Source organism: Pezoporus wallicus, unplaced genomic scaffold (genome assembly GCF_028554395.1).
Source record: "Pezoporus wallicus isolate ANWC-B61680 ecotype Strahan unplaced genomic scaffold, APGP_CSIRO_Pwel_v1 contig_6382, whole genome shotgun sequence".
Classification (NCBI taxonomy): Eukaryota; Metazoa; Chordata; class Aves; order Psittaciformes; family Psittacidae; genus Pezoporus; species Pezoporus wallicus.
Window position 1 is genome coordinate 1 of NW_026638015.1, and position 24,504 is coordinate 24,504.

Below are 24,504 nucleotides of genomic sequence, written 5' to 3' on the forward strand. Positions count from 1 at the left end.
CGAAAGGTGGGATACTACACCCTGCTGGCGGCGGCGGTGCTGGTGCGGGCCGGCCCGGGTCCCCCTGGCAGGACCTCTGTGTGAGGGGGAGGACTCTTCTTCATAGGGGGAGGGTGCCGGCGCCGCCGCTCCTCCGGGCCTCCCTGTCCCCCTCTTCTGGGCGCCTCTCTCCTCCTCTCACTTTCTTTAAGCTAAGCGGGGAGTGGAAGATGGTAGGTTGCTCCCTTCTCCTCCTCCTCTTCGCTCGCTCTCGCCTCTGTGGGGTCCTTTTCCTTCCCCCTGTCCGCGGGGGGCTCGTCCTGCGGAGGGGAGGAGGGTGCGGGCGGGGAGGGAGGCACGAAGCCGGCGAGGCGCAGGAGGAGACAAACTGTGACACAAAAACAAGCCGAGAAGCTGAACTCTTCTTCAATCCCATTCACCCGGCCCGGCCGCAGCACTGCTTGCGGATCCCTCCGCCGCCGGCCTCCCTCCCTCCCTCCCTCCTTCCCTGCCTGCCTGAGGCGCGCTCCCGACACGCCGCCGCGCGCGTCCCCGGCCCGCCGACGGAGACCCGCGGGGGGAAACGAGGGGAAGACCGGACCGGCGGGTCCACGCCCTCCCCTTCATCATCCTCCACCGCCATAGCGGGGCCGGGTTGAGGAGGATGAAGAGGAGAAGGGGGGGGGGGGGGGGGGGGGGGGCGTGTGTGTGCGTGTAGCGGAGTAGAGGGCGGGCTCAGCGTCTCCTCCTGAGGGGGACTACTTGACGTGTCGGTGCGGCGAATTTATTTCCCTTTGCCTAAGGAACGGGTAGTGCTGCGGCCCCCATTGCCTAGGGAAAAAGCCCGGATGTAAAGTGAGTGAAACTAAAGTAGAGTGAAGTAGGGCACCAAACTCTGCCGGAGCGGCGATGGAGGAGGGGGGGGGGGGCGACACGGCACCGGGCGGCCGCACCGCACCTGAACGGCACCGCACCACCGGCACCGGGCGGGAGGCGCACGGCCGAGGGAGGGAGGGATTGATGGATGGATGGAAGGGGGTGACTGGGGGGGGGGACAGTGAGCGGGCCGACCCCCCCCGCCGCTTCCCCTCCCTCCCTCCTTCCCTCTCCCGTCTCTTTCCCCCCGCCCGCCCGTGCGGGAGCGCGGGCGCGGGAGCGCGCGCAGGAAGCTGGGGCGGGAGGAGCCGCGCGCGAGGGGCTCCGCACAGGAAGTTGATGCAACAGGGCCGGGGGTGGGGGGGGGCGCAGGAAGCTGCGGCGGGGGGGAAGAGCGGTGTTCCTCGCATCCCGAGCCCTGCTCCCATCCCATCCCATCCCGTCCCCGCCGCTCCCTCCCTCCCGCCGGCACCGCCGTGTTCCTGGCAGGAGCCGCGCTCCCGCTCGCGGGCCCGGGGAGGGTTTTCCCTCTTCTCTCTTTCCCTTCTTTCCGCCGCCGCTTTTCCGCCTCATGCAGCGGGGTTCGGTTATTTATTGATTAACTTCTGCTCCGGCGCTGGGTGATGCTGCCATTTGCTTTCGGGCTGCTCGACAGCTTTCATCGCCTTTTTGCGTTTACCTTTTATTTCCTTTTATTTTATTTCTTCCTCTTTAAATCCCCCTCCCAAAAGGCAAAAATAAATCTCGGCGAGTCACAAAGTTTCCCAGGCAGGTTCCAAGCGGGGAAGTTATACATCACGCATCTCACCCTGCGGTGCCTGTTGAGGCAAAAGGAGAACAACCGTGAGATCGGCTTTGGGGATTGCTGGCAACAGGATCAGGATTTGGGGTGCACAGTGCCCCTTGGGTGTTTTTGTGTCCGTCCTCCCGTGAAAGAGCAGCGTGGGGCCGCTGTGCCCCCCCAGTTCCTAGGCATTCAGATGCTGGGGGCTGCCCAAACCCAAGCAGGATCAGTCCTTACCTGCAATAAACCAGCTTAACTTCCAGCCGTGGCATATGCCTCCGGCTTCTGAATTTCTTTGGAGTCCCAGAATTACCCCAAACCTTGCCTTTATCTCGGAGCCACCATTGCTATGAAGCAGTGGGACATGTTCTGGACGCTGCGGGATTTGCACAAGCTCTTACAGAAAGCTGGGGGTTGATGCAATGCAAAAATGATTTATTTCTTCTTTTTAATATCCTCTCGCATCACTTTATTCCTTCGCAGCTTTCACAAGTTGGGAAGAAAAGTAAGTGTTTGCATTATCTCTGCAGATGCTTCAGGAAACTGCAATGAACTCATTATGTTGTGAAACTAAATCCATAAAGCAGTTGTGATGAGTAACTCGGGGACTCGTCATAATTGGGCAATAATGCGCAGTGTTATCATCTGGAGGATTCTGGTGTGCTCGATGTGAGGGGGGGTTACAGCAAGGTACCCCCTCCACAGTCAAAAAATGGGGCTACCAAGCTGTAGCTTATTTAATTACTGTTAATTGGTCAACAAGTTCTGTGGGATTTGAATTGTGAACTTAACTTGGTGCCTTTCTTAAAGCTGTAGCTCCTGGGCCCATACAGTTGTGTGAGAAACTTGAGGTTATTTTTGTTTCATTAAACTTCTAGCCTGTGGGTTTGTAAATAAGAGCCTGAAGACGCAAACCTTAAGGGCACAAAAAGGAAAACGTACGAAGCAAATGGAGTCCTCCAAAAATGCCCTTGTTTTCCATTTTCATTTTGTTTGGCTTTTTGAGGGAATTCTTCCTATCCCCTGTTTTTTATAAACTTGTTTTGCTTTTTTTTTACAAGCCTGAATCTGAAAAGCAGAGTTGATGGAGAACTAAAAAACATAAAACCACAGAAAACACCATCAAATAGCTACTGAAAGGTGCACATCATGGGTTAATAGGTAAGGTCACATACCACTGGACTACCAAAAAAACTAGTGGCCTTCACAATAGGTTTTCTAACATGTCCAACTGTGACAAGAAGTGTTACGGTCAGTGCAATAAAAATATTACAGGATTGTTAATAATACTGTGTTTGCTTTTAATAGTTCTTTGTACTTTATAGCCACTCAGATCAAGCAATACCAGGGTCAGGTTGATTGCCGTCCAATCATACATTAGTTTACTGCAGTTACATCCAGCCCCTTCCTTCCTCTCACCCCTCCAGCCTCAACTCCATAACCAATTCTTAAACCCCTCCAAATACTCATATTTCCCCCCTCTGTGTAAACTTTACTACCAGTGGTTCAAGTTGCAGAGCCCGAGTGTTAGAACCCAACAACAGCCTGGATTTTCGCGTTACCTTCAGTTAAGGTTTGAAGTAAAACAAGCAGTCGGCTTACTCTGAAAACAACCAGACAGGAGTTGCTTTTGTCCTTCAGAGCCTTTGATAGAGGCACCAGAAAAACAAATCCCAAGTAAAGGCTGTTTATTTCACTGGGTTTTATCTTTCTGGTTAAGAAGCAGGTTGAAAGAAGTGAGCACGAGTGCTGAAACGTTATTAGAGATTCAGCATGTTTATTCTGCTGAGGAGTCGATACGGGCACTTTGACTGAAGTTTGTTTTGGAGATGAACTTTGGACAAAGTTCAAAGCCAAAAAAATAACCGTTAGCTGCTGCTGTAGATGTGCAAAGAAATTGTGCATGGTTTGTCTTAGAACTGAGGCTGTGACAGGCATCTCGCGATACCTGGTACACTCACTGCATGCTACCCACACTGACCTTTGGCTCGCAGGTGGTGTGCTCAGCCCCTTTTATACCCCAAACTTGGCAGTTTAAGCCATAGATCCTGAGCATTATAAGTATGCTGGGAGTTTTTCCTTTAATAACGGTACATGTACAAGGGGTAACGGGTTAAAACTTAAACAGGGGAAATTTAGATTGGATATAAGGAAGAAGTTCTTTACTGTAAGGGTGGTGAGGCACTGGAATGGGTTGCCCAGGGAAGTTGTGAATGCTCCATCCCTGGCAGTGTTCAAGGCCAGGCTGGACAGCTTTGGGTGATGTGATTTAGTGTGAAGTGTCCCTGCCCATGACAGGGGGGTTGGAACTTGATGATCTTAAGGTCCTTTCCAACCCTAGCTATTCTATGAACACTACTCCTTTGTTCAGACTTGTGATGATGGAGTGGTCCCAGCCTCCATGGTTCCCAGCTTCATTTCCACATCAGCAGAAAGGGCGTCCATAGCCGTATGTATGGTGCCCACCTTCTAGTAGCATTAGAAGTGGTGTCATGTATGAGACCAGCAAAAAGGACCTCTGTAGCTGTATGTATGGTATCCAGTTTCTAGCAGCATTAGAAGTGGTGTCATGTATGGCGTCATGTAGAAGCAATGGTAGCATCCGATGCACCGCTACACACGCTTGAGTAAACCAGTTGGTTGTTGGCTTTGTACAGAGATCTCAAGTGCCCTTTCCTTGGCAGTGAAAGGAAATCTTGCTAGAAGCCTAAGAAAAGAATTCTCTCCTTAGCTTTCTGAGTCTTACTGCACAAGTTGCCCTCCGTACTTCTGCCTCCAAATGCGGTCTTCATGCTGCTCATCAAAAGTCGTACCTTGGTTTGGCTTTTCCACTGTCTCCTTGATCACATCGCCCTGAATGCTCGCTTTGCCCAGTTTGTTTCCTAGGAGCTCTTACAAGTACAGGTCAACTCTTTCCAAAGCTAGTGGAGAAGTCACAAAAATCAAGAGGCTTTTGATGAGAACTTGCAGGCAGCTGCTCGATGCTGCTGCTCATTGAATGCTCTTTCACCAGTCTGGGTGAATTTCAGAGAAGGAAGCGCCGTCTGTGTAAAGTATGCTTGGAGGGGCATCTTGAGAGTAATCGACTGTCATTACTGATGGTTACTGTACTGTATGTTCAAAACAACAAGTTGCATCATAGCATGCTAGCTTTGCTACAGCCAGCCCATCTTACAGTGCTCTTTTCTGAGAACACTTAGAGCAACATCCGAGAAGACATTAGTCACATGCAGGAACAGTCTTGTAGCAACTCGTGTTAAAAGGAGTTAGCAAGTGCAAAGGCTCCTGAGCTACAGGTTACAGAGGTCAAGTTGGCAGTGGAGCAGCCACACAGCACCTTCTCTTCCCCTGGTTTTCTGAACCAAAACTACCTTAGAAGATAAACCAGGAGTTAGTTACTTGCCTATTGCTGGTTTTCACTGTGCTTTTGGCAGGGATGCTGAATGGCTGCAAGTAAGAGGGGAGATAACCTCTGCAGCCATGCTTTAAAGAGAAAGCTGTAAGACCGTTTCAGGCAAGACATACCCCAGCCTATGAAAACAGTCGGGAACCTGCCTGGTTTTCTCATCCGTGTTTGAACATGGGGTTATCTCTCCAGCAGGATCCAGGCAAAGAAATCCTTCTGCAAGCAGATACCTTCCTCTTCCCAGGGTCTGGGAAGGACAGGGCATCACTCACTTCCAGATGATAAGGAAAATTAAGCAGACGGTTTAGACTACCAGTTGGGGCCACAGCCTGAAAACATGACACCAGTAAGGACATCAGCCTAAGTAAAACTGTGTGGCTTAACACAGCAACCTATGACTCCGACCGTGGATTATTGCCTTGCACAGGAGCTAATGAAGCAGACCTCTGCTTACCCTGGCCCATCCAAAAGGACTTGTTCACTCAGCAGTGGTCCATTCGTCCAGCTGGGAGCGATGTAGCTGCAAATCTCGTTCCTCAGATGCTGTGCCTGGGAGGTAGAGTTAAAACAGTCATAGGAGTGCCTTGCCTGGGATCTGTATTCCAGGGAAGGTAATTCAGCCTTTGTGCTGCCCTGTGCCTTTTGCAAAATTCATGTTTTGCCAGGGAAGGCCTGTCAGCACAGCACAGCATCGTGCCTGCAGCGGGATTTCACTGGGCATGCGAGCTCTCCCAAGGTTAGCCTTGAGAGGATGACTGTCTCGCTTTCTCTTCCCCTTATCACTTACTGTTTTGCTTACCAGAGATACCGGTTACTTCATACAAAGCAGAGGAGTGCAGCTCAGAGGGTAGCCTGGCCTGTTGCACCAGAGAGCAGGGGGTAACCTGTGAAGAGCCACTATCATCTTGTACCTGCCACCAGCCCCCCGAGCTCTCCCTTTGCTCCCCTCTTAGGGTTCCAGTCACAGTAAGGTTACGGTATGTGAAGTTAGGGAGGTTGGTAGCTCCTTATCTGCTGACCTCCAGCAAAATGCTGGCTATTTCAACCAGTAATTCCATATCAGACCTGCAGTTTGGGGAGGCCAGAGTGCCCCTTGTCTCTTACCTTTCACAGGCCATTGCTCTCCACTTGTGGAGGTGCATCTGCAGGTGGTCTGCCTGCTTCCAGATTGGAGGCATATGTGAGCAGCGATACTGGCTCTGGGAATCTAGAGGAATGGGTTTCCTCACCCTTTTTTTATCTTTTCTCTTTAAGTAGATGTGAGCAGTCATAAAGGGGACATTGCTCATGGCTCTCAGGTGGCTGCCCGGGCTGACTAAGCACGCTTACAGATCCCGTACACTGTTTAGAATCACAATGAGCTGGAAATTGTGTGCCAAGATGCAAACGGTCCAGGGAACAGTTTCTCATTTTTAAGCCAGCACTATGAAGTATCCTAGGAGCAAATGCAGCTCATCGGGTAAAAGAAGCTCTTTTTGGCTCATCACCCTTTTTGTTAAACCACATGATACCCCTAATTCAGGCTGATTTGTTGTCACATCGGTCACCTCACTTAATGTTTCACCTGGAGATTGTTGCACCACTGTGATTAGGAATATCTAGTCTCCATCAGACTACCCTTCTCCAGATGCCTTCAGCACAATTCTCTCACTTCTATTTTTAGGGAGCTTGGAGGGGATAAAGTTGAGTAGAACTGGAAAGCTGTGGATGGAAATGAAGCTGCTGAGTAAGTTTTTAAGGACCCACCAAAGGAAATTATACCACCAACACCACCACCAGTAGACAGGATGTAATTTCTTTTTTAGTTCTTTTAGGTGTTAGTGGTCATTTTGGCACCTTGCAGGTGAGACATGATAAAGCAGAGCCTACCCCAAAGAACATGCAATGTAGAAAGGCACTACAGGGGAGAGGCAGGAAAGCAAGGTGCCCTAGGAAAGTTATGTGCTGATGATAATTTCAAGATGTTAAGGACTTCAATGACAAATAATAATTATGGATTTCAAAAATGCTTACATAAATTTGTCCCCTAAATCCTTCCATATCACTAGATACAGTGGATGTCCCATCCCTGGAAGTGTTCGATGCCAGGTTGGATGGGGCTTTGAGCAACTTCGTCTAGTGGAAGGTGTCCCTGCCCGTGGCAGTAGGTTTGGAACTGGATGAGCTTTAAGGTCCTTTCCAACCCAAACCATTCCATGATTCTATGATACATAAAGAGCCTGGGATCTGAGTGAATGGAGCACCTAAAAATCGGTTAATTTTAAGTATTTGACTGTGTGTATGTTTGAGCTGCCATTTTGGGACTCCCAGCTGAACAGCATCTTCTCCTATAGAATGACATAGCAAGAAGAGCACTGGTGTTTGAGAGCAGTGCAGAAGTAGTAAGCTTTGGGGAGTATTAAACTATTGAAATTCCATGTGTATATTACATGTTGTCCTGACTTCACTGTGCTGAGAAGTGGCCCAGCGTAGGGTCAGGGGAAGGAAGAGGAGCTGTGAAACTACAAAAGAGGCTGTTTTACTCTTGTACAACTGTTACGAAGGAGGGATGGGGAGCGAAGCCGTGCCTGGCTTTGCATGCAGGAGTAAGAGCTAATGATGACTCAGTGGACAGAGAGGTCAGTGCCAGTACAGGGATTCAGAGTGGGCTTTCATGGCCTAACAACAAACAGTGTTAGTCAACTCGAGATTATCTGGGATTAACTGTATCGTGGGTGCAGATACCCCTGAGGTGACTGACACTGAACTAGCATGGGCTCGTGGCAGCGCTGCAGTGTTCCTGCAGCATCACTGTGTTGTATCTTCTGGAACTGTGGTCCCCTGCCCATCACATCCCCTGTGGCCACCAATCCTTCCCAATGGCATGACACCCTCTTCTCTGACCTTCCAGGCAGGCCTGGCTATTCCTGGATTTCTGCTTTGGATGCATTATCTTGTCTTGCTGCTTTCTCAGATAATCCAGAGTTGAATCCAGCTCCATTTCGAATAGAGTGGGAAGGGGCAAAGAAAGATCAAGAAACAGTCAATAAAGCTGACAGACATGGAAGGCATCTGCACAGCAAGACGATGCCCTTTATACTTAGTCATGTCTTCCAATACAGCTACTGCATCATAAATCCAGAGGCATGTGTATGTAGAGAGAGGTCTACACAGATACTTTATTTATAATTGATTTTAATATCTTCCACTCAAGTCTTCTGTTGTTTGAGTGATAGGCAAGTTGCAAAATATATCACTCAAGAGTTAGGGAATTCAGCAATTAAACCTGTTTGTACATTCTTTGTGCTCAAAATCGATTAAAAACAGTAAGATACATGAGCATTATGCTTTTCAGCTAAAAGACAGTTAGATGATGTCAATATATTCACAGATCTCATTGGCATCGCTTCCCTATATGAATCGTACATGTAAGCATAAATGTATAAGATATGTCTCTCACTAGGAGGGACAGAATATATGTCTCTCACTAGGAGGGACAGAATGAAAAGGCTGTTTCTTACAAAACTCTGTTAGGCAATCAAGTGGAAACATGACATAATTTGATTAGTTTCTCTTGCAATGGACTTGGAAACACCGGAGTGGATAAATAAAAGCCTGTGATAGTTGGAAAGCCTTGCAAAGTTCCAGGTCACCTTAGTCTCGCTGCTAGTATCAGCAGGGCTTCTGAAAGCATTGACGCAGTGCTTGCCATCAGCCAGGTTGTTAAACAAGGAGTTGGGAGCAGTCTGAAGTCTATAAAATCCTATGGAAGTTTTCCTATTTTCCTACTCCTATACTATAAGTATACTATACTACTATATACTACAATAGTATATAGCATATATACTATACTACTATATACTACTAGTATTTTCCTACTTATGAAACCATTGCGTGCCCAACCCATCAGAGCAAGCTGAAGGATGGTGTTTCAAAAATACACTAGAATTAGAAAGGCAACATAAGGGATAGGGAATAACATTCACCTTGAAGAAAAATATGTAGGGACTGGTGTCCTCAACATAAAAAGGACATGGAACTGTTGGAACCAGCCCAGAGGAGGCCACGAGGATGATCAGGGACTGGAGCACCTCCTGTATGAAGATAGGCTGAGAAAGTTGGGGCTGTTCAGCCTGGAGAAGAGAAGGCTGCGTGGAGACCTCATAGCAGCCTTCCAGTATCTGAAGGGGGCCTATAGGGATGTTGGAGAGGGACTCTTCATTAGGGACTTGTCCTGGGTTCAGCAGTAGCAGTCATTTTTCTCCTTCTTGGTAGCTGGTGCAGTGCTGTGTTTTGACTTTCGGCTTGGGAACAGAGCTGATAACAATGATGTTTTGGTTTGGCCAAGGACTTTGTGAGCCTCATGCTCTGCCAGGGAGGAGGGGAAGCTGGGAGGAAGCAGAGACAGGACACCTGACCCAAGATAGCCAAAGAGGTATTCCATACCACAGCACGTCATGCCCAGGATGTAACTGGGGGTTACCCGGAAGGGCTGGGAGACTGCAGGGTTGGAGAAGGTATCGGTCAGTGCTTGGTCGGGCTGGGGGGGGGGGCGAGTTATCGGTCAGCGGGTGGTGAGATGTTGTATTCTCTTCCCTTGTTATTTCCTTTACCATTATTATTATTGGTGGTAGCAGTAGTGATTTGTGTTATACCTTAGTTACTAAACTGTTCTTGTCTCAACCTGTGGGAGTTGCATTCTTTCAGTTCTCCTCTCTGTCCCACCAGGAGCAGGGGGAGAGCAAGTAAGGGGCAGGGAAGTGAGTGAACGAGTTGTCTGGTTTGGTTTAAACCATGACAGGACTGTAGTGATAGGACAAGGGGTAACGGGTTAAAACTGAAACAGGGGAAGTTTAGATTGGATATAAGGAGGAAATTCTTTCCTGTTAGGGTGGTGAGGCACTGGAATGGGTTGCCCAGGGAAGTTGTGAATGCTCCATCCCTGGCAGTGTTCAACGCCAGGTTGGACAGAGCCTTGGGTGCCATGGTTTAGTGTGAGGTGTCCCTGCCCATGGCAGGGGGGTTGGAACTTGATGATCTTAAGGTCCTTTCCAACCCTAACTATTCTATGATTCTATGACTAGGACTTTTCAGCTGAAATAAGAGAAAACTGAGAAGCAACATAAGAGACCTGCTAATGGAGAGTGGCATGGAGAAAGAGAATGGGGAGCGGTTGTTCACCATTCCTCAAGATGCAAGAGTAAGGCACTGAGTGAAATGATTAGGCAATGTTTAAAACAAAAAGCAATACCTTTTTCCTTGATGCATAATTACATTTGGAACTCATCACTGCAAGATTTCATGGGGCCTGAAAGTATGAATATGTTCAGAAAGGGATGAAACAAACCTACCACAGTCAGCAAGCCCTTTTACCACTGATTGCCAGAGGCTTCCAGGAGGAAGATCCTTCTGGATGCACCCCATTTCTCACAGTCCTCCTAAGTACCCAAGTTGGGATGTTATCAGAGAAAGGCTGTGACAAATGATGCATCTTTGGTCTCCTTTAGTATTGTCACTTTCATGAGTTCAGGAATAAAAGAAGTAGTAATATTTTGGTGGAGGATAAGAAGAAATCAGTGCACAAGGCTTCCTCTCTATCCATGTGTGCCAATGGCATATAGGCTTTACTTGAATAGAGTGAACATTCTTGTACTGTGGGTTGGGGTTTTTTCTTCTGAGAATGAAAACAGGCCTTAGATTGCCATTCATATCACCTTCATTGGAATGAGAAGCAGTTTATCTGTTAATAAAACACACTGTTCAAACAGGAATCACATAAGGGGGCAGTTGGAAGGCTATGGAGGAAAAGGGCTACACATCCCTCCTAAACCAAAAGAGCATCCTTGCTCCCTGCCACTTGAAATACAGGCAGGTGGTGCTGGACAGGAGCAGGCCCAGGGCTGCCCGATGTGGGCAGGCACCCAGCAGCTCCCATCCCAGCCAACCTCTTCCCTGGGGATATGGAGACCAGGGTCGACTCAACCAGCAGCATCCACTAGGGGCCACTGCTACATAGAGGAGGAGGAGGAGGAAGAGGAAGAGGAGAGGGAAGAGTTCAGAAAGCATCACAGACTTAAGGTTTTATTGCCAGGAATGAGGGCATGTGTTTGTAAATGGCTTAGCTAATGTGTATGATGTACCTCTGTTGAGGATGGCTGCTGGGCTGATTCATTCCCACCTCAGGTGTTACTCTCAGGACTAAAAATTGACCCCTCTTTCCAAAGCCTTCTCTCTGCACCAGGTGTACTCTGAGGAGCAGTGGATCCCTCATTCCTGATGGGATATCTGAAGTCGGGGAGATGAAACATCCTGTGTGACAGCACTTAGGAGAGGAATCAGTGCCTATTATAACAAGAATAAAATTCTATTTACAAATATCTGTGTGAAATTTGCAGCTTCCAGTTTGGACCTAAAGAAAGGCTTTTGTGCCTAAAAGCTGGGTTTGTTTTCCAGCAGTACTGGTTGATCTCATAATAGATACATATTACCTTCAAGACTTGCCCTTCTTTATCCTCAGACCATGGCAACGACAGCACTACTAAATATAATATTGAGACTTGGCAAAGTATATTTTTAACTCCCTAGCTTCACATGAACCGTGTCTTTCCTCCTTGCATAGGATGCTTGCTGCTTCCTAGGGCTTCGCTATGAGCAAACCTGAACTTAGAGGGCCAGGGAGTAATTATAACCATGGATATTTGTGGGGAATTCACTCAAAAGTTAGGAATTCTTTAGGGACTCCCTCCTGGCAGAGATGAGAAGATGGCATGAGGAGTATTAACCTTGATGGATAAAGGGAGAGACCTCAAACTCTACCTGCCCTCATGGAAAAGGAATGCCTCCTGCACAGATTGAGACAGAACCAAATCGAGGTGCTAAAAGCCCATTCCCAGCCCATTGAGCCCCTCAGCAGTCCTCTGCTATTTGTAAAGCACTGAGGGGTAGGAAGTGACACCCTTTCTACTGCGGAGTCCTTAGAGGGGATCGAATAGCCCGTGTTATTTATCTTTACCAGCATAACCGCCTGTCAGCGGATTATCTCCTTCTGGCATCGAGATGGCTCCTTTTCAGCATCAGGCAGCTGCAGAAGCAGCAGAGATTGAGGGGGTTTAGCTGATTTTTGGCTTCCTGGTTCATTGTGTCGCTCCCTTTGGCTGCTGGTGTGAACTGCTTGGGGGGATCTGCCTCTGTCTGACCTGCTTCTCCACTGGGCATCTGAAAAGTTAAGTGGCTCCTTCTCTGTTTCAATACTGAGGGTAAACGGTGTGATTAGATGGGTAAATAATAGTGTCGTTTTGCATCCTCTGGCTCAAGATACAGCTGCCCCCTTGATGCGCTTTGGAAAGATACAGGCACAGGAGCTTGTCCTGGGAAGCAGGGGGATTCTCCACTGCAAGATGGGATTGTCCCACACGTACAATGCTTGTCATGGGGCAGCATCAGCAACACCTGATTCTGAGGGGGTTTTGGACATGGTGCAAATAGTTAAGGAAAAGACTGTTTCCACCCCTGAAAACATAATATGCAGCATCAGCATTAACAAACTCCAGCCCTTATCTCAGTCTGAAACTGCATACAGTGAGGAAATGTGCCCTTTGCCATTACTTATCTTACTGTTACTGCCACCTCTGACCCTGGGCTTAACGTCTGCAGAGGGGATACGCCTGTGCCAGAACAGAGCTTGCATTAAGATTATTCAGATATGGTCCTTATCTTCACCTGGAAGAAGAAATTGAATACAGCAATGAGTCCTCTACCACTGCTGGCTGCTTCTTTCCATGTTTCATGGGGGCATCTCAGGCTGTATCACTTTGAGGGAGACAGCAGTGGTGTGGGGTGAGGAAGGTCCTTGTCTGTGTTGGGTCTGGGGTATCTCAATACTGTGTGGGCTGGGGCAGGATGGTGCCTGGGAGTACAGCAGCATCCGGAGTGGTCCAAGGTGCTGCCATGCACTGAGGCCCACAAGAATGTGATTTGGAGATTCCTCAGCATTTTAATGTAAGGACCAGTAACATCAATTTCGAGGGGACTGAGGTGCTTGGTTTGGGACCAGCTGAGGTTCCTTGGTCTCAGGGATATGGGTGATGCTTCAAGAAAGATACCCTAGACTGCTACAGTTAAGTGTCACTTAAGCCTCCATTTGGGAAAATGTGGGACATCTCCATTTAACATTAAGGACACTCAGTGCATTTATTCTGTGAGGACCACTCACAGACCACTCAACGTTCAGGGGGGTCTCCAGACCTCAGTCCATTGGCCTCAGTATGCTAATACTGAGGGTCAGGGTACAACCATGATGGTGATGTGAGTTAGTTCAAGGCACACTAGTCCTTGGTGTGTAGGACTGTGTGATATAGAGGGACCAGGGAACCTCAGCTTGTGGAGGACAGGTTGCCCAAGGGGCTGTCAGGATACCCGAGTATGGTGGGTGCCAGAAGAGCAGAGCTTGGAGGTCTCTGGGTGTCTGGATTTGGGAAGGTACCAGGCAACTCAGCTGATGGTGCTGAGCACCATCTCTTCTGTGTCACTCTCTTTGTTTGAGAGGATCCATTGTGCCTTCATCCCCTGTGAAACCCCTGGTCCAAGCAGTACCTCTGTCAGTCTTTCATGCAGCTGATGGAAGGAGTGCAGAAAAATATCCAAGTCCAAATGTATATGGGCTTCTTATGCCTGCGCCCAGGCTGTGTGCAGTGTCACACACCACTGTGACATTAGTCCCTGTGCTACAAAGCAAAGTAGGGCTTGCATTGCAAGCTACAGGGCCTCAGCACCCTCACAGTAAAGAGTTTCTTCCTAATGTCTGATCTAAATCTCTCCTCTGTCATTGCAAGTGTTGTTCTACCTTTATTTGCTCCCCCCATGAAATCTGCATTCTCTCCTGCCTCCTAATGCACCTCTCCCATCCTTCTACTTCCCCTTGCTCTTGCTTATGCTCCTCCCTAGCTTCCCATCATTTTCCCCCCATTCTTCCTTGATATTTTTCTTTCCCCTTCTTGTTCCTTCTGTATCCTGGTGAGTGTCCCTTCCTTTCTTCTCCCTCCATCCTATTCCTTGCTTGCTTGGAACTCCCCTGGCCCCAGCTTTCCCTGCCAATGTCACCCTCCAGGCAAAATGTCTCTGTCTCTCCTCCTTGTGGGAAGTCGGGCTTACGATAGCCTGTGAGAGGGACAAGCTTGGAAAGAAGGACTTACAATGAGAACTCGAGAAGAACAAGCCACGAGGAAAGCTGGAGAGGAAGTGAAGTGTGTAGGAAGAAAGAAAAGGAAGGGAAATGAGGGCAGGGAGGCAAAATCAGAAAGAAGAACCAAGAGTCACAGAAACACTCAGACATAGTAAGGGGAGAGAGAGAGAGGGAAGGAAAAGAAGAAAGAAAAGGAGACAAAAAACCCAGCTGGAAAACACAGAAGAAAAGAGAAGGGTGTTCCCAGTTATCTGGTGCTGTGGCAGTGAGTCAGAATCCTGAGTTTCCGATCTCCTATTCAAATGGAAACAGATATTTCTTCCTCTTCATCTCACTGGTGCCCAAAGTGTGACAATCAACCCGCAGCACAGTGGGGTTATTCGCACACAGGAGACCTCACAGGCCCAGCAGCACTTAAGTTGTAAGCAAAGGCAGGGAGCAGGAGGAAGGTACAGCTCACCTGCAAAGCTGTCAGGTGGGGGGGGGTTAAAACTGGTTGGGTTTTGGTTTTTTTTTTCCACCAAACCTAAAACATGAAGACTCTTGCCCGAAGATGAGCCAGGATGACCCCTCTGGCAAAACAGCCTGGCCTGCATCAGTTCTGGTACTCCTCTTGCCTGAGATGTACCAGCAGCCAGATACTCTGCTCTTCTGCCCTTTGCTGCCTGTAACTGGACCCTACACACTCCTATTTTGTGTATTAGGTAAAGTCTAATGCCTGTGTTTAGATATGTGGACTACAGAAAGGTGCAGGACTGACCCTTATTAAAGATTGTTATATCCTCAGACTGAGAAGTCTGTAAGATCTTCCCATTTTGCTCTTCTCTCTGGACCCACAAAGAGAACACAGAGTGATTACCTTTTCTAGGTAAATCTTGCCTGTATCTGGCCATATGTCAGTGTGAGACTGCCTCACCCTTTGCTTTGTATTTGTCAGGAGAAGCTAAGTAAAGGTTGTGTTAACTGCTATTTGCCCTGATTCTGTGGTTTGCAGCCAGTGTGAAATTGAAAGATTTTAGAATGCTACCACCAGTACTATCAATGATGTTTTGCACTCCTTTTATTCACTACAAAGCGGATTGCACCACAGGTGCTTAATTTTCTCCTAAAAATATTAAGACATTAAACATATTTGCTTTCCAGCTTGTGAACGCTTCATCCCTCTGATGCAGTGGCTCTGGCTTCCCACGGACTGCCTGTCTAGAAATGTTTGTGCAGAGCTGCTCCCTATACAAACACACCTTTAGGATCCACTCATAGCAAGTACTCCCCATCTAAATCCATGTAAGCTGGAGCAGAAGGGTCACTGAATATTCTTTGATCCACGCAATTGGAATCTATTTCTGAAGAGCATAAAGTTTCCTTATGCAGCAAAAGTATGTTAGCTCCATCAGCACGACAGCACAGACTGAGGCTGTTGGCACCTCATATATCCCAACTCACTACCCAAACCAGCTCTTCAGAAGGAAATGCATTGCTCCCCATGCCTTTTAAATCCACCCCAAGTCTTGACCAACTCTTGTTGGCTGTTTCCAGCATGAACTAGTGAAGACCTTGCAGAGTCCTTAGTACTGGAAGGGATCACACCTTTTATAGCGCTGTATTCCACACGTGTAGCAGAGAACAGGAAAACAAGGTGCAAGAACAGCGATCTACGTTCAGCTCTTCTCCTTTTTAGTGGCTTGCTGGTGGTGCACTAGTCAAATCACTGGATTTCTCTGCCTCCTCTTCCTTATGCAAACAAGGGGAAGTGATACTTAGTCATTATTATAACATCTAGGGATGCAAATTACTGTGTCAATGATTACTGTTTGTTCTCAAAATACATTCCATTTCCCTTTATCCCATTTACAACACTGGATTAGTCACTTCCAATATCACAGAATCATAACCATTCATTCCTTCAGATGAAGTACTAGTTTCCCTAAAAAGAAAAGCATCTCAGAGAGGTGAGCCACTCTTTAACATGAGGATATGTGGGATTGAGTTGTTCGGATACGGAGGTGCTGGAGGCTATTAAAGTACATAGATGACCAATAAACAGCACAAAAAAGTGCATCATATACTGAGGATATTGCAAACACTTGTCTAATGCAACATCTGATGGCTAATGAGAATTTGTAACTCATCTGTAAGAACAGCTTTGCTTTCTTGCAATGACACTGATTGCATCAGGGTTTCATAGTAGTACAGAACAGTGCATAAATTAAAATCATTAGATGGATGGCATACACAACTGTTATCACACTTCCATGTGCTTCCTTGAGTGTGGCTTTTACAAAGTAGGAAATAGCTTCAAGAACCTACCTACATCTCCGTGGCTTTGCAAAGGAGTTTTTCACTGCTCTGTGTGTGTTAGCGCCAACTTTTCCCTCGCTGAATTTGGAATGATAAAAAAAATCCCTGGTCCCTGACTATTGTTGTAGCGAGGGAGGAAAATGTTTTATTGAAGCTTGCCGGAATTCTGAATGAGCTTTAATCATTGAGATACTGGAGACAATTACTTGGGCTATGGCTACACAAAAGAATTGTAGCAATTGAACTGAAGATTGAAGAGTGATAAAGCAGTTCAAGCCTGTACAAAAATACCCTTCTCAGCTTAGGTGAGTGTGGGCTTTATATACCCCTCTTCATAGGCAAGGAGGAAGTAAGAGTTGTCATACATCTTGATTCTCACAAGGGTTTGACACCATTCCACATGACTTTCTCCTAAGCAAACAAGAAAGAACCCCAGCTCAGATGAAATCCTCATAAAGTAGGCACATGACTGGTTAAAAAACAGCTTTACAACCCCGTTCTCAATTTCTCACTGTCAGACTTGGAGGAATTTTCAAACAGGGTCCTTCCAACATCTGTGTGTGGAATCCATTTTATGCAGTATTTTCATTAACAACCTGTGACGAGGGAATAAAGAGTACTCATAAAATCTGCAGACATCATCGAGCTGGGAGAGGATGCAAACAGTTTGGCGGATGGACTGAGAATTCAGAATGATCCTGCTAAATTGGAGAAAATCAACAACTCGGTACAGAAAAGTGCAAAGTGCTACACTTAGAGGAGGAAATCAGAAGCACAAAGAGAAGATGGGGAATAAGTGGCCAGGCGGCATTACTGCAGACAGGCAGATTGGAGCGTGAGCCATGAACTGAACAGGAGGCAAGAGTATGATGCTGTTACATAAAAAGGGTAGAGCTAATGCAGGGTGCTGGGTGTACGATGCAAGTGACCAGTTTGGTTTTCCTGGCATGGGGAAGGCAGGATACCAACTGAAAGTTTCACAACTGAGCAGCAGATCCGAGAAGAGGCTTTGAAAACATGTCCTGCAAAGAACCATAGAATCATAGAATGGTTTGGGTTGGAAAGGACCTTAAGATCATCCAGTTCCAGTCCCCCTGCCATGGGCAGGGACGTCTGATGCTAAGATTGAGAAGGTTTGTTTAAGGACAAGCCTAGAGAATGAGGTGGTGACTGTTGGTTTGTAAAGATGAAATGTTCTCACTGCCTATGTAAACGGGACAAGAAGAGGTTTCTGCTGTCAGAACAGGAAGATACGAAAGCCCCTTGCATTTAAGTATAATTTAGTGACACGGTTTAGTGTGTGATATCCCTGCCCATGGCAGAGGGTTGGAACTGGATGGTCTTAAGGTCCTTTCCAACCCTAACTATTCTATGATTCTATAAGGGAATGAAGTCGTGGAGCTAAAGAGGTGACCGTGCATTGTGTCCTTTACCATGTCATGACCAACTTCATCCAGGGATGCTGCAGGTATGGCCAGGCTTCCCAATGGGCAGCAAATGTGGGATGCAGATGGAAACAAGCTCAAGGCATCTGCTCAGGGTGGCCATAGCTAAACTGTGCTACTCTAGAAATGAAGACAAAATCACTTATTTTGCTGTAACCCCCTGAGATGCCAACATTTAATTTGATGGTGAAAGCAGAGCAACTTCCTCCTACCTACCAAGTTACAGAGAAACCCTGCGGCAGCTGGTGGGAAAAGGCCATGAATTATGTCCCCTGCCCCTCCTGTTGAGCTGTTCCTGAGCATCTTGGTGAGGAGATCCTGGAGGCTTCCAGGAGGCAATATAAAGTGCCTAAGCCATTGTCAGTAAAGCAGTCTTTGCCTGTCTACTTGCATCTATGTGGACACTCTGTGTTTCAGTAGCTGTTAGTCTCTGTCGTGATTTAACTGGGGACAAACACTGACAATATTTTCCCCTGTGTTTTCAATTCTCCCTAGAGTTGGCTGCATTGAGTAGCAGAGCTTTGAATTTTATTGAGGAAACAAGACACCCAAAAACTCAGAACCATTCTGGAACCCACAGGTTTTCACCCTGTTTCTCAACCACGAGAAGGAAAGCATAGCCCATGGTGAGTGGCAAAGATGGGTTTGTTAACCTCCACCAGCCAAATCTATTAATGTCTCCTTTGCTTTGCATGAAATGGGATTAGCAGGTGTACACTGGTCTTGAAAATCAATCAAGAAACATGGGGTTCTTGTAAAAGTTGGGCATCTCTATGGAGATCCGTCATTACTTAGGAAGTTGTATCCTCTGCAGTAGATTGTAGCTGGAAGGATGCAAGAAAACTGAACTATCCTGTTTGTTGTGGAGTTGTGGGGGGAAGAAGAATAAATAGGAGGAGCATGTGGCTTAGTGGAGAGAGGGCTGGATGTGCTGGGACAAATCGGACTTGCTGCAGGACACTGGGAAAGCTGTTTCACTTGTCCCTGTGCTATAAAATCTCCAACTATAAAATGAGATAATGAGCCTGGCTTTTCCTTATAAATAACACAGACTGACTTTCCTTATGAATGATTCTCCTTATAAATAACTTGTCTTATAAATAGCCTACATGGCAAATACTACATAGGACACACCAGGCTCTGTGGCATTTTTTGTAATAAACACATTTCCAAACCCAAATAGCTCAGTAAAACAGTTACAGATGCTATGCTTCTTAAGGGAAACACGTGCTTTCAGAATGTGTTGTTAGTATAAAAAACCAATTCATTGGGCTGATTTAAATGTATTAGCAAGCACCAAACCTGCAGTAATTTAATTGCAAAAATTTAATTGCAGAATTAAAACAATTAGCAAGGCTGCCCTCAATGCTCATGATATTACATCTATTTTATACAGAAATGGATAATATCTATAGCACCCAATAAAATGAACATAATAATCATCAGCTAAAGATGGGGGGGGGGGGTGGCAAACCCCTTGGATTAGTTAAGTAACTTTACCATCAGTCACAGAGCAGCAGCTGACTCGGGCTGGAAGCCAGTCCATGCCAGCACTCACTGGATTCCATCCACTTGCCACAGCCCATCAGAGATCCCCCAAGTGACAGCGACAAAGAGGTGTCTTGTGATCCCAATTCATGTGCACGCAGGGCAAGAACCACACCTTCCAATAGGCAAGCAGATAAACAAGCTGCAACCACAGACTGAGCTGGTTCACCCAGGAGATTGCCTCGCTTAGAAGGCCACGTCCACTCTCCTTTCTTGAAATCACCCTGCAGGTAAGCGGCTCCTGGTATGGTAAAGCTTCTCTACTTGCACGTTGAAGCTTATACCCTGGTCAGTGCTTGTTGGTGGATCCAATATGCTGCCACTTTGTTGGAGAAAACAAAGAATATTCATCCATTATCTGCCCATGGCTGGACAATGGTGATTGGTTGGGGAACATCTGAATTGGTGACTGCGTGCCCCTTTTCAGGGTGGGTGCTTTGGGTTTCTTCCTGACTTTTGGTGGGCCTGGGGCTTTGCTCCTATCATCTTCCAGGAACCACTCTTCACTGCTGAGATTTATCAAGTGCTGGGACTGGGGTGGTTTCTGGTGGGCAGACAGAGCGGATGAACTTGACCTGTTTAGCAGGAACACACTGATCTTGTCAGGTATTTCTGACCAAGCATCCAATGGTTTCATTTCAGTTGGGGTCAATAAAACTTCACTTCCACACTGCGAAAATGTCTCATTTACATTATCTTAAAGAAGACAAACGTGAAGTTCAATTCTCCAGCCCTTTCACAACACCCCCTTAGCACTTTCCAAGAGCTATTTAGCACTTAGCACAACAAGCAATATGTGGCCAAAGAGATGGGAAAAGAAGAGGGATCTATTAAGGCAGACTGCTGTATGAGGGAATTTGCCTGTTAAAGGAGGTGATAATATCAGAAACAGTAATCAGGTACTGTGGTACATGGGAAGAAAACCACTTCCAGGGCTAAATGTCTTCAAACTTTGGTTCTGACTAGTTTTTAACCAAATCAAAATCCACAGTCATAGAAGTTCAGTGGAATCTATGTCTTTATTCAGTATGTAATTTGTTTGAACTTAGCTGCCATCTCTCAGTTGCCACCTGACTCATCATCCAGATACTTCCCCCTTTAAATAAGGATGTGCTACGTATAAGAAAGAAAGTGCCCATGGAAAATGTGTTAAAAGGGATAGGATGTTTGGTGAACTGTTCCTGGACAACCTGCTCCTGAGCAGCTTCCTGGTTCTTTCTTTCAGCTCATGTGTCCATGATACACTGAACTCTTCTGTGTCTGATACTCCACTTGCTGCAGTCTCTGCAGTGCCTTTGTGGCTGGAAAAGCTGTGCCCGTGCACTCCATGGAGCAGACAGCTCAGCCCTGACGTGCCTTTTATAATCCTTTATATCTCTGAGCTTTCAGTCCACAGACAATTTTCTGTATAGCTCCCTACCAAATACACAAACTTAGCATGCTCAGCTTCACTGGCACATCTTGAACCCCCTTTTCTAGCAGCTCTTTTGTAAGTTAGCATTAGATTTTCTGCTGATTTCCACTCCTGTTTCTGTGGATGTTCCTTCCTCTGCATGACTTGGAGACAGCTTGGCAGCCCAAGGCAGCCTAAGGAGCTGCTACTATGCAGAAACCACAGGTCCTAGATTATGCTGAGCCAACATCAAAGATAAAGCATTAAAGATACTGACACAGCAATGGCACTGGCGATCAGCTCTCGCACGTGTGAGGAATCTGTAAGGATGTCTTTATGCACCTCCTTCTTCTATCCATCTCATTAAGGTGATCTGCTACCATTTACATCACCTTGCCAAATGTATATATGTATTTGCCAGTTCAGTCTGCTGACAGGAAGAACATTAACATCTACGAAAGTTTCCATGTTCTTATAATTATCCATTACCTATTAGAAGTTTGATCACTTCTTGAATAAAGTTTTCCCTTTAGCCAAGCACTATAAAGCCCTCATCAGTCCTAGTTTTTACAAGGGCAGGGAGCTAACCTGGGTTCACTCTGCCCTCGCCTTTTGTTTCCTAGCTCTGTTTGGATTCTGGTTTAAACAGACTAGGTGGTTTTGCGAAAGGTGGGTGTTTGATGCAAATTAGAACATGAGTCAAAAGGCTGCGAAAGGGGAAAGCGTGAATTCCTCACTTATCCCATCCTTCTGCACTGCAGCCCCGGGCTCCTGCAGGGAACAGATGACACGACATCATCAACCCACTGGCACACAGGGAGCAGGAGCACTTCTCACTGCACGGCCACCCTGCTGCCAGGGCAGTGGAGATGGACCTGAGCCAGCTGCCAGTGAGCAGCCCCTACCAGTATAGCCACGGGTACTGGGGTTCAGTGCCCAGGTCTTTGCCCAGCCTCTCAGTGAGTTTGTGGTTGGCATGACGCATCACACTGCTCACAACAGACTGGTTAGGAGCCAAGCTGTCAGTGAAAACCAGCTCTACCACATGAAGTGCTGCTACATCCGAGTTGTAGAGTGAGTTTATTCAGTAGGAAACAGCCAGATTGGACAGCGAATCTACATCCTTAGTTATTGCTTCCATCAACATCTTCCTCCATATTTACATCTTGGACCCATCTGGGCATCAGGATGAGGCTGGTGCTCTGTGTCAGTGCAGTGATACAAAGATATATTGGATCCCCGATGCGAAGACCTCTTGCTATGAGAGGCAGATTTAGTATCACCTCTATCATAGAACCATAGAATAGTTTGGGTTGGAAGAGACCTTACAAAGCTCATCCAGTCCAACCCCCCTGCAACAAGCAGGGACATCTTCAACCAGATCAGGTGGCCCAAAACCACATCCAGCCTTGCCCTGAATGTCTCCACGGATGGTGCATCCACCACCTCCCTGGGCACCCTGTGCCAGTGTTTTAGCACCCTCATTGTAAAGAACTTTATCTCACATCCAGCCTGAATCTCCCCTCTTGCAGTTTAAAACCATCACCCGTCATCCTATCACAACCAGCCCTGCTAAAACATCTCTCCCCATCTTTCATACATGACTCTTTAGGCACAGGAAGGCTCTAAGGTCTCCCTGGAGACTTTTCTTCTCCAGGCTGAACAGACCCAACTTTCTCAGCCATTCCTCACAGCAGAGGTGCTCCAGTCTCTCGCTGTATTTGTGGCCCTTCTCTGGACTCTTTTCAACAGATCTGTACCTTTCCTGTAGTGAGGACTCTCGAGCTGTCCTGCAGGCCTCTGTTTCCTTTCCTCCAAGGAAAATTTTACCAAGCCTTTGATGGCTTGGTAAAACCAGCACATTTTGAGCTGGAGGTGAGGAGCTGGTCTGTAAGCCTGAGCAAGCAGGTGAGGACTCAACAGGCTGAGAAAGTTCAGCCTGAAGAGGAGGCTGCGTGGAGACCTCAGAGCAGCTTCCTGTGTCTGAAGGGGGCTACAAGGACGCTGGGGAGGGACTCTTCATTAGGGACTGTAGTGATAGGACAAGGGGTAATGGGTTCAAACTTAAACAGGGGAAGTTTAGATTGGATATAAGGAGGAAGTTCTTTACTGTGAGGGTGCTGAGGCGCTGGCACAGGGTGCCCAGAGAAGCTGTGGCTGCCCCATCCCTGGCAGTGTTCAAGGCCGGGTTGGACACAGGGGCTTGGAGCAACCTGCTCTAGTGGAAGGTGTCCCTGCCCGTGGCAGGGGTTGGAACTGGATGAGCCTTCAGGTCCCTTCCAACCCAAACCAGTCTGGGATTCTATGGCTCTCCTACACCGCTTTGAGGGTCAGGGCAAGAGCTCCGGGGCGGCCCCTCCCTGTGGCAGGTTTCGGCTCCCCAAGCGGAGGTGCTGAGCCCCGTCCCTGCGGGCACTCAGAGGACACCGCTGTTCCCAGTGGGTTTCGGGGCGCTCCGGGACGCGCCCGCCCCTGCCTCCCGTGGGGCTCTCCCGCCCCGCTCGGTAACCGGAGCCTCCTCCGCTCCGCGCAGGACTCATGGCGGCGGCCGCAGCTCCGCCCTCCTCCGCCATGACCGCGGCGGCGGCGCCCCCTGGCGGCCGTGCGGGGTGCTGCCGCCGGCAGGTTGTCACCACCCCGCGGGGACACGCGTGTGTGTGTGAATGGGGTGACGGTAAACGGCAGCGGGGCATTGGGAATGGAGCCAACTGCCCCACAAAGTCACCGACATCTCCTGGGGACGGGAGGTGATGCGGAGAGGTTACCGATCCCCGTGACCCGGGAAACGAGCCCTTCCACCGACACCAGGAGCCGAAAGGCTGCAGAAGTGGAAAGCATGGATTGGTCGTTTATTCCATCCTTCTGCATTGCATGGGCACGGACCCCGACGGTGAAAGACACGGACACAGACACGGACACGGACACGGACACACACGGACGTGGACACGGACACACACACGGACAAGACACGGGCACGACACACACGGACAAGGCACGGACAAGGACGGGCACAGACACGGGCACAGACACACACGGACATGGATATGGACACGGACGGGCACGGACATGGACACGGATTTGCACGGATACGGATACGGACACGGACACAGACACACACGGACACGGACACAGACACACACGGACATGGACATGGATGGGCACGGATACGGACACGGACACAGACACACACGGACATGGACACGGACACGGACACAGACACACACGGACATGGACATGGATGGGCACGGATACGGACACGGACACAGACACACACGGACATGGACACGGACACGGACACAGACACACACGGACATGGACATGGACACGGACACGGACACGGACACGGACACGGACACGGACACAGACGGACACGGACACAGACACACACGGACATGGACATGGACACGGACACGGACACGGACACAGACACACACGGACGAGGCACGGACACGGACGAGCACAGACCGGCAGAGATGCGGACATTGCAGTGCTGCCCGCCCGCAGCCAGGGGGCAGCAGCGCCGCGGCTTGGGCCAGCGTTGCACGCTCTGCGCCTCGCTATCGTCAGTGCGGGGGGGGCTAGGGGAGGGGCTTCTCCTCATGGCGGCCCGGGGCA

General features: G+C 48.2%; 1 long non-coding RNA gene across 1 annotated transcript; it reads left to right on the forward strand.

Moving 5' to 3' along the window:
- The first annotated feature begins 679 nt into the window (after nucleotides 1-679).
- Nucleotides 680-19,683, forward strand: LOC130598890 (uncharacterized). Its single transcript, XR_008972108.1, has 3 exons — nucleotides 680-834; nucleotides 18,444-18,574; nucleotides 19,461-19,683. It is a non-coding gene; the product is annotated as an uncharacterized LOC130598890 (long non-coding RNA).
- Nucleotides 19,684-24,504: the final 4,821 nt, after the last annotated feature.